Below are 16,658 nucleotides of genomic sequence, written 5' to 3' on the forward strand. Positions count from 1 at the left end.
CCGGGGCTGAGGGAGAAATTCAGGTCCCCAGATCAAACTCGGCACGGTCCACTTTCCGAGACTAAACACAGCTGGAGAGGAACAGGCACTCTGGAAGGAGGCATGTGGCCGTGCCCTCGCGTTGGGTGGCGGGTTTGGGAATGTTTATTATGTCATTAGGAGACAAACGAGTAAAAAAAGAGGGTTTGGCACGGCTCACAGTGGGAGAGCACCAGGGGAGGAGCCAACCTCATTCCCTGGCCCGCAGTCCAGGCAATAAAATGTCAAATCAACACGCGGGGCGCCAGGGTGGCTCAGTCGGTCAAGCATCGGCTTTTGGATCCGGCTCAGGTGATGATCTCACAGACCGTGAGTTCAAGCCCCCCGTCGGGCTCTGTGCCGATGGCATAGAACCTGCTTAGGATTCTCTCTCCCTCTCTCTCTCTCTCTCTGCCCCTCCCTGGCCGTCTCTCTTTCTCTCTCAAAATAAATAAATACACTTAAAAAGCACCGTTTTAAAAAATTGAACCAAAAAAAGATTATGCCCCCTCCCCCATCGACTGTAAATAGTCCCAACCCCCTGGCACTGGGGAGCCAACCCCTCGGGCGTGACGGGCGGGGGCGGCTGCAGGGGACTGGCCTGGCAGAGTTCTACCTCCCAGGCTCTTGGCCTGGTGCTGGGGTTTTCCCACACCCCTAAGGATCTGTCTCCACGGTGAGTGGAGCCTCCTCCCGGTGAGTATCCTGTCCCCTTGAGTACTTCCTGGTCATAAACTCTCTGTGCCTGGGCTTCCTCGCCTGTACACGGGGGACACCAGTCATGACCCCTCCTCCCGTGTAACTCCACAATTTGACCTGCCCTGGTGGACCCACCTGACATGACACAGGCACAGGACCCCAACGCCATCTTGCACCTGCCTGGATAGGTCACCCGCCTCCGGGGCCCGGTGTCCCCCTCTTAAGTGGGCGCCCTGCCTCTCCCCGCTGCGGGTCACGGGGAAATGAGGGAGACGGAGGTCGAGTCGTGCGCGAGGTGCCCTTGGCCACTCACAGGGACGCCAGGGGATCCAGGGACGGCAGGATGGATGCCAAACGGATGCCACTGACCGAACACACTGCAGACAGCAAAGCCCCCGCGAGGCGCCAGGTGCTCTCAGCCGTGCCCTTGACCCTGACCCCCATGATGGCGCTCTCCCACCCAAGGAGGATGAGAGCACCATGTGACTTGCTCAGGCGTTGCTGTCACTGACAGCGGCCCCCGCGTGGAACCCAGATTCAAAACAGACAGAGCCAGGGGCGCCTGGGGGGGGGGGCTCAGGTCACGATTTCGCGGTTCGTGGTTCGAGCCCCGCGTCGGGCTCTGCGCTGACGGCTCGGAGCCTGGAGCCCGCGGCGGATTCTGTGTCCCCCTCGCTCCCTGCCCCTCCCCCACTCACACTCTCTCTTTCTCTCTCGAAAATAAATAAACATTAAAAACCTCGCAGACTGTGGGAAGGTGGCTGGGCCGGGGTGCCTGGAGTGCGGCCCTGCGCCCTACCGGGGAGCCGGCTAGAAACACGGGATCTCGGAACCCGCACCTTCATACCGGCTTTTCGGGGGGATTCTGACACCCGCTCACGCAGGAGAACCACTGGGCTGGTCAGAGGTCAGGAGATGGTTTCTGGAAAGGGCCTAAGGCACCTGTCCTCTGAGCCACTTGGTCTTCATTGTAACAACTCAGCCCGGCCATCGTCGCCCCGTACCCCATCCTGAGCATGTGGGTGAGGCTGTGTTCCAATGAAAATTTATTAACAAAACCAGGCGGCCCGGGGCCGCTGAGCCCCTGCGTCACAGCCTTGATACCCACCAGCCTCCGGGGCACCTCCCGGGAGCTGGCTGGAGACACGGGCCCCTGGGCCGCCCCGCCTGCCAACCGGGCCCGGCACCTGCAAGTTTGAGAGGCCCTGGGCCGCAGCACACACTGGGGGGCAGGCAGCGGCCTCTCCAGGCGGCCCCCGGGCCCTGCCGCTTGCTTGCTTCCTTCCTTCCTTCCTTCCTTCCTTTGGGGTCTGATGAGCAGGGACTGGGGGGGGGGGGATCTGGGGGAGGGGCCGCCAAGCGGGTTCTAACAAACCTCGGCACCAACTCGGGCGGCTAATCTACAGCAGCTGCTGTTGCAACCAGAGACTTGTCAGCTGTGATTAAGCGAAGTTGCCTTCAGGCCAATCAAGTTCAAAATTATGCAAATAGGACCATAAAGGAGACCACAGGGAGGGTGCGTGCGCTGCTGGCTCCCTCACTCGACCTGGTGCTCTGAACCCCACCCCCCCCCACCGCCACCGCTGGTCTGGGGTGGGGGGGGGGGCCCCCGCCCGAGTCACCCCTGGACCCGCTCCGCTTCTGGGGGTTAACGAGCCGGCCGCCCACGCTCCGCATAGTTGGCACCGAAGCCACCGGAGGGGGAGGTGAGCCAGCAGCCGGCAGGAGCCCAGCCAGGCCCTGACGCCCCTCGGAAGAGCATCTCTGCCACCCCCGCTTGGCCGGTCTGGCCCCACGGGAGCCCCGATTCTGGCCTCACCGGGGGCCCTCCACACCGAAGAGGGCTCCCTGGTGGCGGTGTCCCGACAGCCGACAGCCGGGGGAAACAGGACACTCCCAAAGGTGGCAGGAAGCGGCTCCCAGCCATCTTCCCCGAGCGCTTACGAAACGCTGCTCACCCCTGCAACCCAGACCTGGACAGCCTCCTCCGGCTCATCTCCATTCGCGGGGCCCCTGGCACCCCCACGTGCGCCCCGCAGCCATCCCCAGCCCCGTGGTCCCCCCTCCCCTGGGCTTTGCGGCCTCCCTCTGCCAGCCCCTCCCACGACGGACCTCCCAGGAGGAGTGAGGGGTCGGCCACCAGACCCCCGTGAAGGGTGGAAGGCACAGGGTTTCCGCAACAGAGGGAAGGCCCTCCCGCCCCTTTCAGACACACTCCCCGAGTCCCCATCCTGTCCAGGGGAACAGCAGTATCACATCGTCTTAGGTGACCTGGAGAGAAGCCAGCCCTCAGGCCCGAGGTCACCATGGTCGGCTCTGTCAGGGGTGGGGTCAAGAGCGGGCTTCTGGAATCGCAGGGAACTGCTCTGAGCCCCCCCCCCTCCCCGCTCAGGGAAGACCAGTGCCTCCGGCCTACGCAGCCCTCCCCCCCGGCCCTGGAGGCCCATCCAGGTTCACCCTGGCAGCGACAGGGCAGAGTCTGGCCCCCGGAGGGCGAACCTCCTTCACACGGGGCCTCTGCGGGCTGAACCCTGCCCAGCAAGGCCAGCTCCCTGCTTTTCAAGACGGAACATTGCTCATAACGGCGAGAAACTCGCTCAGTTTTATAGCCTAGGTTGACATCGAGGTAAACAGTGTTATGGAGGTCTAATTAGCGTGCCGCTTGGGGGAGCGTGGGCTCAAAGATTTCTGGGGAACGGAGAGGTCCCACCCGAAAGCATTCATGAAAGAGCTCCGCCAGCAGGAAGCCCGGCCAGGGCTGGGCCGGGGAGGGCAGAATTCCACGAGGCGGCAGGTGCCGGGCCCGAGCCTGGCAGAGGGTGGCCAGAGAGAGGACGGGGGTGCGGGCTGGCCTGAGGGAGGGCGCGCCGCTGCCCTGGGACCCCTTAGCCTGTCTGCGCCTCCCCCTTCCCTGTGAAGGGGGGTGCTAATCCCGGCTCGCGGGGGTGGGGTGAGGATTAAATGAGATCGTACACGTGAACCCAGGACCGTGCCGGGTGGTCAGTCGGTGGCCAGGAAACAGGGCTCTCCTTCTCTGCCCATCCTTCGTGGAGGTTTGCTTAGAGCAGTTACATGTTCTCCTAGGTGAGGTCGTCGCACGTGACCCTGAGAAGTGCTCCAAGCGGGATGATTAGCCTCAAGTGGACACGAGAGGCCTCCCAGGGGCTGTCATTTCTGGGGGGGGGGGGGTCCAATAGCTTATTAGAAGAAGCAGACCTGGTGATTCTTGGCCCGGGGCTCCCTCCACAGTGTCCAACTGGCCACACCTGCCACAACGCACCCATCTCCGGCACGGTGGAGGGAGGGGGCGTCTACACTTGGGGCTCACACGGCTGTCTGTGCCGCGGCATCCCCTCCCCAGGCCCCACGGTCAGTGGGGGGGGCCCCTCCTTGGACAAGAGCCCAGGGGATCCAGGCTGTGGAGGCAGAACCCAAGCAAGAGTTAGCCTGTATGTAACCACTGACCTTCTGTGCAGGGGAAACGGGAGAAAGAGACTATTTCTTGAGCACCTACTACGTATCCAGCCTTGGGACAGCATTTGACAAAGGCCGCCTCCTTTAATCTTCAAAAAGGAGGCGGGGCTTCTGCTCCCAGTTTGCAGATGAGAAAACTGAGATGTTGTGTCACCTGCCCAAGGTCATGGGGGCCCGCTGAGCTACTGGCATCCAGCCGGTCTGGTTTCCAAGTCAAGGTTCTTTCTGGGCCTCTGGCTGTTGGCCTTGGGCAACGGGGAGGAAGTGGAGGGGAGGGAGGGAGCTGCCGCTTTCCTGAAATGAAACCGCAGAGAAATTCCCCCTCTCCGGAGGCCCGGGGGGAAAGCAGAGGAGAGACCATTTTTGGAATCAGCTGGTCCCATTTCCCACCGGGTGCTGGAGTCCCGGCCCTCCGCCCACACTCAGGACTTCCCGGCAGATCTGGCCCCTGACTGAACTCCTTCATCCACAGAACTCAGCTCCCCACGGCCCCCGGGGGCCATTCTCCTGGGGGACAATCAGACTGGGAAGCTGGGAGAATCTGTGCTCCCGGCCCTCCCCTCTGTGCTGCTCTGGCCTCACACGGAACGGGCTACTTTTTTTTTACGTTTGTTTATTTTTGAGAGAGACAGAGTGTGAGCGGGGGAGGGGCAGAGAGAGAGAGGGACACAGAATCTGACACAGGCTCCAGGCTCTGAGCTGTCAGCACCCACCGACCGTGAGATCCTGACCTGACCTGAGCCGAAGTCGGCCGCTTAACCGACAGAGCCACCCAGGCGCCCCGGAACAAGCCTCTTTTAAAACAGTCAGCATTTGGCTCAAGCTGTGAAAAATAAATCCACGTTTGGTGTGTCAGGGGGTGTAGGCTAGGCCACGCCTGGGAAAGGAAGGGGTTGTGGGTGGGAGGCCCCCTGGGTGTCCCAGACCTAGCTCCTGGCCTCAGGGATGGGGGGACGGGGAACATCCAGGTACTGGGGAAACAGATCTGGTTCCAGGGCCCTCACCTCCGCTACCAGACATGGGACCGTGAGCAGGTCGCTCCATTCAAACCCCCCGTTTCGTTCCTGCCTCCCTCCCGTCCATCTCGCGGGCAGGAAACTTTCAGTGAGCACCTATTAGGCGCCACTCCTGACTCCAGCCCTGAGGATGCAGAACTGAACTAGACAGACACCTGTCCTTGGCACGTGGATGCCTCCGTCTGGAGCGGAGAGGGGGGCTCTGCATGCCTCCCCACCTGGGGTCTGGCACAGGAGAGGGCAAGCTCAAGGCGCCCACCTTGGCGACGCCCACGCCTGAGGCCCCTGCAGACTGACGGCCCCCGGTGGAGGCCGGGGCCAGGGCCGGTGCCCCTCTGAGACCCTGGTTGCCCAGCCCCGCGCTGGGCACGGAGCGGAAGGTGGCAGGCGGTGGGGGGACGGGCGGCGAGGAGGCAAGAGGCCCCGGCCCCGGCCTCGGACAGTCCACAAATAAACTGCTCATCCCCCTTCCCAACTGAGAGAGACAGAAAATAGCTTTCACACTATATTTTCTGATTTTTTTTTTCCCACTTCACTGCTTCTAAATCGATCCAGAACAGATTGTCCAATTGTTTGAATTTCAGGAGAAAAGTCTCCTAATCTTTCCTCGGTCCTGCCCAGGATTCTGCCGCGCCCTAGCCCTCTCCTGGCGATCTGGCTGGAGGCGGGGGCTCCCCGGGGGCTGGGGGGGGGGGGTCTGTGCTCTCTGGTGGCGCTCATGCCCAGGACTCCCCGGAAACGTCCTGTCCCCGGAAGAGAAGGCTTTGCTCCTCCGGGAAGGACCGGCCTCGAGGGGCTCTGCAGGCAGTGGGGCCACTCGGGAGCCCGAAAGCCTGGGTAGAGCTGGAAGCCGCCACCCGCCTTCCTCTCCCCTGCCCGTCAGGAAAAGTACCCTGGGTGCTGGGCTGAGCCACAACCTAAGCAACCGTGAAGGGCCGGCATTATCCCTGTTGAGCCAGCAGCAGGGCAAACACTCCTTAAGTTGCCAGAGTCAGGCCACTGCCTTGGAGGCCAGGCCACTGCCGAATGCTACTGCCTTTCCACCAATGCCACGGTCAGCCACGCCCAGGCGCAGAAAGCTTGCAAACTCCCTTTCCTGGGCTCCATATGCGTCGTCCCTTCTGCCTCCATGTCCCTCTACCCCTTGCCCCTTGACCCGGTCATCCCATACTCTGCCTCCTGGGATGCCACCTCCTCCGGGAAGACCTCCTTGCTGCTCCGCCCCCTTTCTCCAGGCAGCATGCTCCTCCAACCACTGTCCTCACCGACGCTTGCTCAGTCCCTCATGCAGGACCCCGACCCGGGGCGGAACAGGCCACTGTGCCCAGACCGCGAGCTCCAGGCACAGCTTCCGGAGTGAATAACCGGGCAACGTGCACCTGAACAAACGGCTTGCGCGCTCCTGTCTGACACCCGGCCCCTTCCAAGGAGGCCACAGATGACAGTGCAAACCAGGGTCTAGATAGTGAAGGTGCCACTGCCCTTGACCTCGAGGTCCAGATGATGCTGGGCAAAGCCAATGCAGCCCCTCCCAGACCTCACCTCCTCCCCAGGATCTCGCTACCCTGCATCTGTCCCCCCAAAGAGAAGGAGCTGGGTGATGGTGACAGACCAGTGGAAACACGTGAAGGGCTTGTTTCCGGAACATTCTGCCTGGCCCCTCAGGGCCCCCACCCGCGTGGGAGGCAACCCTCCCAACCGCGGGACGGGCAGGCCTGGCTCAGGCTGGCTCTGCCCTCCCGCCTGCCCCTTCCCCGACCCCGTGCTTCGGGCCTCCTGGGGAGGGACTCGGGCGGCTCACAGGCTGGTGCTCCAGATCTCTGCCTGCAACGTGCCACCCTGTTGCAAAGCCTCCCGTGCAACCTGTCCCCCGCCGTATGGAGTCCAAACACCTCCTCCGACTTCCCGCGCAGCTTCCCAGATTACAAACTACGCTCAGACACGCTGCCTCTGTGCATCGCCACCCCCCCCCCCCCGAGGAAGCGAGCACCCCTCCCGAATCACGCAGGACGAGACAGAGGTTCAGAGGCGCGCCCGACGGGAGGCGGCCACGGTCGGAACTCGACTCCGTCCGGCTCAGAACCAAACTGCCGGGGGCACCAAGCGGCCTGGGCCCCCAGACTTGGGCCACCACCCCTGGTCCCGTGGAACGGGGACAACAGACGTTTGCCCGGGAGATGGCTACAAAGCCCGTTCTATCTCATGGCTCGCGGCCCTCAAAAGGAAGCCCCCTCCCCACTGCCCTGATCCTTGGCCTGTGATGCTTCCTGAGAGCTGTCGTTCCTTCCTCCCTCTGTCCGTCCGTCCCTCCATCCATCCACCCACTCACCCGTCCATCCCCCTGCCGGCCCGCCCCTCCACCTTGTCCGTCCTGTCCGGGCACACCTGGGTTAGGAGCTGTGTACAGAGCTAAATCGGGAGAGACGTGGTCTCCATCCTTCGAGGACAGAGAGAAACTCCACTGCTCTGTGCCTCCTGGATGCTTCGGTTATTAAACACGACAGTGGTGACAATGACGGTACTATTTCCTGAGCACTTACCAGGGGTCAGGCTCAACGCCAAGCACGCTCCTTGCATTTACTCATTTAACTCTTGAAAGAACCTTGTGAGGTGGCCGCTGTCCCCATTTTCTAGATGAGGGCGCTGAGGCCCAGGGAGGTGACGTAACTGGGGTTTGAGCCCCGACGGTCCCTCCAGAGTTCTGGGGCCATAAACAATGGTTGTCACTGTCACTGGCCCAGGAGCCCACAGTGTCAGGATTCTTACCTGGAACCCTCAAAAGGACCCCTGTAACTTATCACTACCAACATTTATCCACCTTCTTTTGCAAAGGAGGAAACTGAGGCCAGGAGTGAAACAAGCAGCCGGGCACTGGGGCTGGGCTGTGAACGCAGGAGGGGGGACCGGGGCTGGCCCCCGTGCTGCCGGGCTCTGTGGTCTAATGGCTCCCTCGATACGTTTGTTCCCCCGCTCTGGAGGTTCAGGGACGATCAGGTGCGGTCCCTGCCTGGCTGCTTCAGGAAGGGCCGGAGCGATACCAACGGCAACAGTGACCTTCCCGCTCGTTGTGATAAAGCGAGAAAGCGGAGAGCTGGCGGGCTCGTGAGCACACGCTCCGTGCACACGAAGCACCTTCTGCATATCCTATCTGGTTCTCACCGTAACCCGTTTCGCAGATGAGGAAACAGAGGCCCAGGGGCCACGGCACTCGCCCCGGGTCACAGAGTTTGGAACAAGCAGAGGGGAAACTTGTCCAGGGTGGGATCTGTGCCAGGAGCCTCCCCCCAGCTCTGCCCGTTGCCCTGACAACGGGCCTCAGCTCAGAGGCTGGGCCCACTCCCCAGAGGACTTGGGGTCCCAGGGATTCGATTCCAGGAAGCCATCCCCAGACGATGCCACATTCCCGCCCTGCTCCCTGAAAAAGTGAAACAACAAAGACCTCGGGAACCAGCTGGACCCCCGCTGAGCTGAAGGCCAGGCCTCTGGGGCTCAGTGGTGATGCCAGGCTTCCTGCAAATGGGCAGAGGGGGGCCCTCCCCCATTTTCTGGAGGTAGAGACTGAGGCTCGGAGCCCGCAGATCTTGCCAGGACCCACGTCCTGGAGCCCAGCCTGAGCTACAGCCCAGGAGGAGCAGGGCTCAGAGGGAAAGAGAGGAAACTTTCTAGGCTTTGGGATTAGTGTCTGTGGTGCCCGTTGAATTTTTAGAAGTTCCGTATAGCAGTTTATACTTGTTCCTCTACCCCCCTCCCCCCAGCCCGAGCCCACGGGATCCAGAACCTTGAGTTTCAGAGCCCTGTCTGCCTATGACCCTGGCCACCTCGATTCCCCTCTGGGCTCTGTTCTCCTTGGGGAAAGGGAGACCCAGAAGTTGGCCTTGGGGTTTCCTGCGGCTGCTGGAAGATAATGGATACGAAAGGGCTTCGTAATAAAGGAACCTGCAAATGTTAAAATCCGAAGATGCCACTGGGAGCCCAAGCCAATGTGAGACCCGCTTCAGGATCTTCCTCAGGCTCCTCCTCTATCCTGAAATGCCCCCTGCCCTCCTCTGCCTGGCACACTCCTACTCACCCTTCAAGACCCAAGCCAAAAGTCACCTCCTCCAGGGAGCCCTCCCTGCCCCGTCAGGCAGGGTGGGTGGGACCTTGCAGATGCCTGCTTTATTCTATTCTGCACCCCCCCCCCGCCCCCGCCCCAACCACAAACACACTGCAAAACCCACCCGGGCAGGGTCCTGGTCTGATCGTCTCTTGCCTCCTGGGTCTGGACACAGGGTAGGTGCCCCGGAAATGTGGAAGGAAAGCAAAAGCTAAAGGCATTTTCTGTTCGTCTACAAATCCAGCTGCACACCCAAGATTCTCCCCGCAGAGGAAAAAGGAGCCCGAAGTGAAAGCAAATCACCATCGTTTCCTTAACCAGCTCAGGGAGCCGCGGAGGAAATTCTCACACTGGATTATGGGAGGGATTTTGCCTTTATTTTTAATTTGTGCCAATATCTAAGAAAGTGGCACTTTATTCTGAGCCCATCATGCACCAAGGAGCTTCGAATCTGGCGCAGGAGGCAAACTTTCCCGGCCCAATTTCCCGACGCACGGCTCTTCTCTGAGGCTTGCCAGCGAGGAATAATCAGATTATGTAGCTGGGTTTTAAAAGATCACGGTTTGTCTCATTTTCCAGGGAAGTGTGAACTAAAAAAAAAAAAAAAAAAAAAAATTTTTTTTTTCCCTCCCGGGGCTCTGTTAAGAGCTTCCAGAACTTAATTCAGTGTTAAATGGGTGTAATTTGGGAAACTCATGCATTATTTCTTAATTTCTCGAGGCGAGCCTGCACACATCTGCTGAGGTACGTGTACGTGCGGACAGATGGGCGGTAATCGGAGTGCACGCCCCGGTCGGGGGAGGGGAGGGGGCAGGCGGTCGAAAACACGCGAAGTAAACGCTCCATTCATGGTTGACGTCTAGAAATCTGGGATGGGAGGCATTAGCATTGCATCTCGGCTCCTGCTTTTCTGCCTGGATGGCCGGGGGGGGGGGGGGGGGGGGGGGGGGGGGGGGGGGGGGGGGGGGGGGGGGGGGGGGGGGGGGGGGGGGGGGGGGGGCGGGGGTTGAAGCCTTTTACTGGAGTGAAATTTACCATCTAAGGGTGGAGGGCAGGGGGGGATCTGAAGCCTTTTACTGGAGTGAAATTCACCATCTAAGGGTGGGGGGGGTCTGAAGCCTTTTATTGAAGGGAGTGAAATTCACCATCTAAGGGTTGGGGGGGGGTCTGAAGCCTTTTATTGAAGGGAGTGAAATTCACCATCTAAGGGTGGGGGGGGGGTCTGAAGCCTTTTATTGAAGGAGTGAAATTCACCATCTAAGGGTGGGGGGGGGTCTGAAGCCTTTTATTGAAGGGAGTGAAATTCACCATCTAAGGGTGTATGCAGCCCCCTCCGGGTCCCCCCCATCCCAGGCAGCCTCGGAGCATCCCAGGCAGGGTGGGGAGAGCCTCAGAAAAACACCTACCAAGTCTCCATCCTATCCCTGAACACCCCCGGCCTTCAAGGATGCTCGTTCACCGTGACCTTGAGCATGTCACAGGCCAGCTCGGGCCTCAGTGTCCCCATCTGTGTCTGGATAGGCAGACAAGTTTCCAGGTCCCTCTCGGGACCCACAGCAGCAGCCTCTGGGGCTTCCCTCTAACTGAGCACATATGCCAGGGTCCCCATCTTTGTCTGACCCCCCAACTTCAGGCTATGGAGAGTGGGGGCTTCCACACCCAAGACCCTACTGGGATGTCTCCCCCAGCCCCCCCCCACCAACCCTCATGTCCCGCATTGCTGAATGGGAAGACAGGCTCACGGGGCGAGTGAGTCACCAGTGAGTGGCCAAGTCAGGAGGCCCAGAGAAGGCTCTCCAGAAAATTTCTGACCTGGTCACAGCCAAGGGGAAAAGGAGGGAGGGGCTTGTCACAGGTGGGCCTAGCTGATACGGGAGCGGGGTACATTAACAGAGTCTGGGGTGTCAAGACAGCCACAGTCCCAGCCGGCGAATGATCTATTTAGACGCTCAGTCATCAAATAATCTGAGCCCTGGTTCATCTCTGGCAGGGACTCCCTGGGGACAGGTCTGAGGCCTTGGGATCTCCTCCATTTCCCCGGGGGGGGGGGGGGGGGCGGTCACACATAGACAAGGGGTCAAGGAATGTGCGTGCTGGAGGCAGGGAGTCAGGAAGGAAAAAGAGGTGGGGAGAGAAAAGGAGAAGACGGCTCTGTGCAGGGTGAGACCAAACAGGGCTGGGAGCACCTGCTGTCCCCAGCAGGGTGCAGCCCAGGCCTCTGGTCACCCTCCTCGCTTTCGCTGGCTCCAGATGTTCAGGACACCACCCTACAGAAGAGCGTGTAGGAAACAAGGCCCTCCTGTTCTTAGAGGCCGACTGCTGTTTTGGTGAATTCTAGAAAGGGCCGCTGGGCTGGGAAAAGGCACTTCTTGAGGGAGCTGGGGCCGGGGCTCTCAGTTCATCCTAGGCTCAGTGCGGATCTGTTGTGTGACTCAGCTGGGGAGACGCAAGCCAGCAGAGGCTGGGTTAATAGAGGCAGAGCATTCCCAAGAAGGGAGGTGATACCTATCACTGGAGCGTGAGACGGGCTGCTCTCTGGACCAGTCCAGAGCAGAGCAAACAGAAGGAAGTGAGACCCCAGAGACCCGCACGGCATACGGCATCTGGGGAGCCGCAGGACAGCCACGAGACAGGAGCGGGGCTCCAGGCAGCGCAGTGTCGTGGTTGGGAGCGTGATCCCGGCGGGGTCACCTGTCACTGCTGTTCTGTCGTATGACAGCATCCATAGTCACCGGGCCCGGTGCTTGCTCAGCACAGCACCCGGCGCCTAGTAGGCTTCCTGGCTTTTGCTACCAAATGCTGTCCTGCTGGGGGGGAGGTGCCACCTTGTGCCCCCGTCACCGAAGTCGCGGATCGTAGGCAGGCAGCTGAAGCGGCCAGGTCTGGTGTCCCCGGCTCCCTCCCTCTCCCAGAAGCCAAGGGCCAGCGGCCCGGAGGCACTGCTCTCCCGCAGCGTGGCCGGAAGCGGGAGGGCTGTCGAGGGTCTGGCCGATTGATTGTCCCAGAGAGCTGGACACCAGACCCGTCTCATCTTCCCCACCTGCCCTTCCCTCTGCACGCCCCGACCTTGGGCGCCTGCCCGCGGGCCACCTAACCATCCTCCCCTCCTCGCTGCCCCACCCCTGCTTCTGAACCGTCGCCCGGGCCGAGGCTGGGGGGCGTCCAGCTCCCCAGCGCCAGGCCTGCTCGGGCTACACCATCTGCCAAGCGTCTCTCTAGTCCTGCAGCATCCCCCCCCCCTCCTCCCCCTGCCTGATCTGCATCTTCAACCCGTAGAGGGTCTCTGCCCAGAACACCTTCTGCTCCTCCCGTCTGGCTGATTCGGGCCTGCCTTCTGGAAGGCTCCCCGCCCCCCTGCACCCCTCCTCGGGCCACCCCCTCCCCCGGGGGGGGTAGATCCTCCCCACCTGCGCCCCCGCACCTCGGCTTCCCCCAGGCAGGGCTCCAACCCCACTGGCTTGTCCGGGGGCTGTTTCCTCAAAAGCTGCCAAGGGCAGAGGTGGGGGGGGGGGGCTTGCTGGGTTGTGTGTGCAAAGTGAAGGAATGAATGGACGGATGGAGAGCAGGACCGGGGAGTGGCTCTCGGCATCTCCCTGGGGCAGGCCCCCCTCCCCTCCTTCTCCCCCCTCCCCCCCCTGCAGAAGTCTGAGCAGCCCTGGCCGTGCCCCCACCCGGGAGAGGGGGTGTGGGGCACACGCACACCGCAGATGATGCTGGCACACGCGCGCGCACGCACACACACACACACACACACACGCACACGCACAGCTCCAAGCCAGACTGCTTCTCCTGACCTCCCCACGAGCCCAGTACCTTCCAGACGCCTGACACGGAGGAACTCGGCGTGACAGCCACGTTAAAGAACCTGGCAGGACCCCCGACCTGGGGCTTTCACCTTGAGCCCCGAGGTACAGGGGCCACCTGGCTACAGGGAACTTTCTGGCCACCTCTTGCCCTGCACTCACCCCCCCACTCAGGACAGGCAAACAGCCTCCCTGGAGGGATGGATTCTCTGCAGGGAGGTGTCCTGCCCCGAGCAGTCACAGATTCAGGGTTGGGGGGACCCTCCGATTCTGGACAACCGTGACCAGCGTGGGGACTGGCCTGAGCTGGCCCCAGGGGCCCCGGGGTTATTCTGATTCTGGTTTTGAAAGACATTTCCAACCATTTCCCTAAGACTCTGCCCGTCGGTGAAAATGTCCCGACGTCCCGCTAGCCCACATGCTTCCTGGTCACATTCAGACCATCGGACAGGTGAAGAAAGGAGGGCTGACGGAGAAATCCCCCTCAGCCTGGCTCTGAGTGGGGCCTAACTTGCTGGCTCAACAGTCTTTCCATCAAGGCCCAGAATGAGATTCACAGGACACCAGTGACTGAAGATATCTTAGACACACCGGGGTCAGGGTCCTCGATCTACAGACGAGGGCACTGAGGCCCAGAGAGGGGCAGCTAGCTGCCTGGGGTCACACAGCCAACAGCACCCGATCAGAACTTCCAGGGCCTTCTCGGCGCGACCTCACAGAGGTGGCATTGGCTGCCAAGCCACTTTACAGATGGGGAAACAGAGGTTCTGAGGGGTCAAGCACCTTGCTCAAGGTCACCCAGCCAGGGAAGCCAGGGCCAGATAGAGGCCACCCGCTGTGATTCCTGGCGAAAGGCACTCTCTGCTCCTCCCATGCAGGTCCCGGGTTCCTTGGGCAGGAGCCGTCACTAAGCCAAGGGATCAGAGAGGCCGAGAGAGGCAGAGTAGACACAAAGAGGCATGCAGACACATTCCCACGGCAGATTATGTAACTCCCCTTCCCTGGCCCCATCGCCCCAGGGGTGCGGCCCTGAACCCGCGGCGCGCACACCGACCCACCGGCCCGGGCCCACCAGCCGACGCCGGCTCTCTCCAAAGAGAGGACAGCTGGAGGCGCCAGGACGCGCTGGCATTTCTTCCTCCTTTCTTTTTTCCTCCGCCGGGCTAACCAATACTAATACTAATAATGATAACAATAATTAGAATAAATATAACCTGAAGACGCTTGGGGTCTCGTTACCATGGCAGCCGCTGGCGTTAATGAGCTGCCGAGGCCGCCGCCGGGCCACCCCGCCCCGGGCGCGGGATCAATATTGATTCGGCCCCGGGAAGCGGCGGCGGCGGCTCCACTGGGGCCACGCGGCAGGCGGGGAGCCCGGGGCGCGCTCTTGGAGGGGTCTTCCCGGTGGCCCGCGCCGCCCGGCTGGGGCCCCCGGAACCGGCCGGGGCCCCAGCGTGCCTCCGGAACTCTGTCCGGCGCGCACGGGGCTCCCGGCTCGCTGCGCTCCCGGACTCGGTCCTCGGACGCCGGTCCCCACCTCGGACGCGCGTTCCGGTCCCAACTGCCGCGTACCGGCACGACGCGCTCCGGACCGCTCCTCGGAGCCGGGGCCGGGTCCTCTGCCAAGGCTCGGCGACCCCGACCTTGAGCGGCCCCGGCGCGGACCCCAACGCCGGGGCGCCGGCGACCCCACACGGCTCCCGCCCCCGGACTCTCCGCCGGGCGGCCCCGGCCCCTTTTCCAAAGCGCGCCGGACCCCCCCCCCTCCCTTCCCCCAGAGCCACCGAACGCTCCTCTCCCAGCGCGCCCACCCCTCCCCGGCCCCGGCGCCCGCACCCCCTTTCTCCCGGGGAGCCCGGGCGCCGAAGACCCCGCCCCCCCCCACGCGCCCGAACCCTCCCCCGCCAGGAGCCCCGCCCCCGGCCCCCCTCCGCGAGGCGCTCGGACCCCCGCCCGGCGCGCCCCTCCCCCGCCCGGCCCGCCCGGGGCGCCGCTCACCTCGTGCCCGCCGCCCGCTCGCTCCTCGCTCCGCCGCCGGGAGCCGGCGCCCCGCGGGGCTGAGCCGCCTGCCGGGGGCGCGGGGCCGCCCACGCCCCCCGCCGCCACGGCCGCCGCCGCAACAGTTGTCCCGGCCCCGGGCGGGGGCCGCGGGGACCCGGGGGCTGGGGGTGGGGGGGTGGGGGGAGGCTCCGAGGCGCGCGGGGCGCCGGGGCTCGGGCCGGGACTCCGGCTGGCGCTCCGGCCGCCCGCCGCCTGCCCCGCCGGCTCCCGCGACTACTGGGCGGCCCGCGCCGGCCCCGCGCCCCGCGCCGCGCCCGCCGCCGCCGCCGCCGCCGCCGCCGCCGCCGCCGCCGCCGCCGCGCTCATGCTCGCCGGCCCCGCGCCCGCCGCCGCCACTTCACTCTTTGCCGCTCGCCGCTCGCGCCGCGCCCTCTGCTGCCCCCTGTCCGCGCTCGCGGCTCCCCGCCGGCCGGCCCTCTCCCCGCGCCGCGCTCCCCCTCTCCCCGCGCCGGCGTGCGCCCCGCCCGCCCCGCGCCGCTCGCTCTTTCTCTCGCTCTCCCGCTTTCTCTGCCTCTTTCTTCCTCCCTCCCGCTCTCCCCTCCCCCCTCCCTCCCTTCCTCCCTCTCGCTCTCCTCCTCCTCCTCCTCCTCCTCCTCCTCCTCCTCCTCCTCCTCTCGGTTTCTTTCCCAGTCTCCTTCTCCCTTCCCTGGGCGGCTCGCTCCTTCTTCCATCCCTCTTTCTCTCCTTCCTCCTTCCTTCCTTGCCACTTTTCCCTCCCCTTTTTCCAGCGCGCTCCCTCCTTCCTTTTCCCTCTGCTTCTCTCCCACCGGGGGCTCGGATTCCCGTCTTCCCAGCCCCCCACACTCCCCGGCTGCCTTCCAGGTGCGCCCCGCCCCGTCCCTTCTGCCCCCGAGGACCCAGTCCTGGCGGCCTTCCTGCCACAGGAGCACCCCCCCTCCCTGCCCCGCCGGGGCCGGGCCTCGTCTCCCCAGACCCTTCTCCGTCCAGGGAGACATTCCTTCTGGCCAGGCCCTCCCTGCACCAGGTGGTCAAGGGCAGGGTCGGGCTCGGGGAGGAAGTCGTTCACATCAGACAAGATGCTCAGTTCGGTTTCCAGCGGGAAAAGACCGACTTCCCTGACCCCCTGACCTCCGCTGGGGCTCCCCTGTCCTGTGCTGGGTCCTCCCCAACAGCCCCTGTTTCCTATTGGCCCCTCATTTCGCCCTTCACCTGCAGGACGAGGCTGTGCTGTGTGGTGGCCTTGAGCCAGGGAGCCAACCTCAGTAAGCCGTTTCCCCACCACCTTCTGTGCGGGGGCCCAGTGACCTCCAGTGGTAGGGACCGTGGGGGGACATTACAGGGCCCCCACAGGAGGAGTGGTGATGAGGATGGCTGTCAGCTGCTCATTTGGGGAGGGAGAGTAAGCCTGAGAGCGGTGGAGGGCAAGTCAGTGCCCCCCGCCCAGTGCAAACTCCCCGGGTCTCTCCCATCTTTGGATCTTCACGTTTATAGGTGATTGAACTTCACCAGAAACTAGGCTGAGCCCTTCAT

The 16,658-nt window shown here is 63.1% G+C and overlaps 1 protein-coding gene across 4 annotated transcripts in view; it reads right to left on the reverse strand.

Moving 5' to 3' along the window:
• The window catches only part of SHISAL1 (shisa like 1), a 135,183-nt gene that overhangs the window by 62,061 nt on the left and 56,464 nt on the right, over positions 1 to 16,658 (reverse strand). The window contains exon 1 of one of the 4 annotated variants that reach the window (XM_045463479.1): positions 15,105 to 15,365. The exons of the other annotated variants lie outside the window; for them this stretch is intronic. The gene's annotated coding sequence lies outside the window, so the exon portion shown is untranslated. Of the gene's footprint in view, positions 1 to 15,104; positions 15,366 to 16,658 lie in introns of those variants that run through there. 4 annotated transcript variants of the gene reach the window in all.

Source organism: Leopardus geoffroyi, chromosome B4 (assembly GCF_018350155.1).
Source record: "Leopardus geoffroyi isolate Oge1 chromosome B4, O.geoffroyi_Oge1_pat1.0, whole genome shotgun sequence".
Taxonomy (NCBI): domain Eukaryota; kingdom Metazoa; phylum Chordata; class Mammalia; order Carnivora; family Felidae; genus Leopardus; species Leopardus geoffroyi.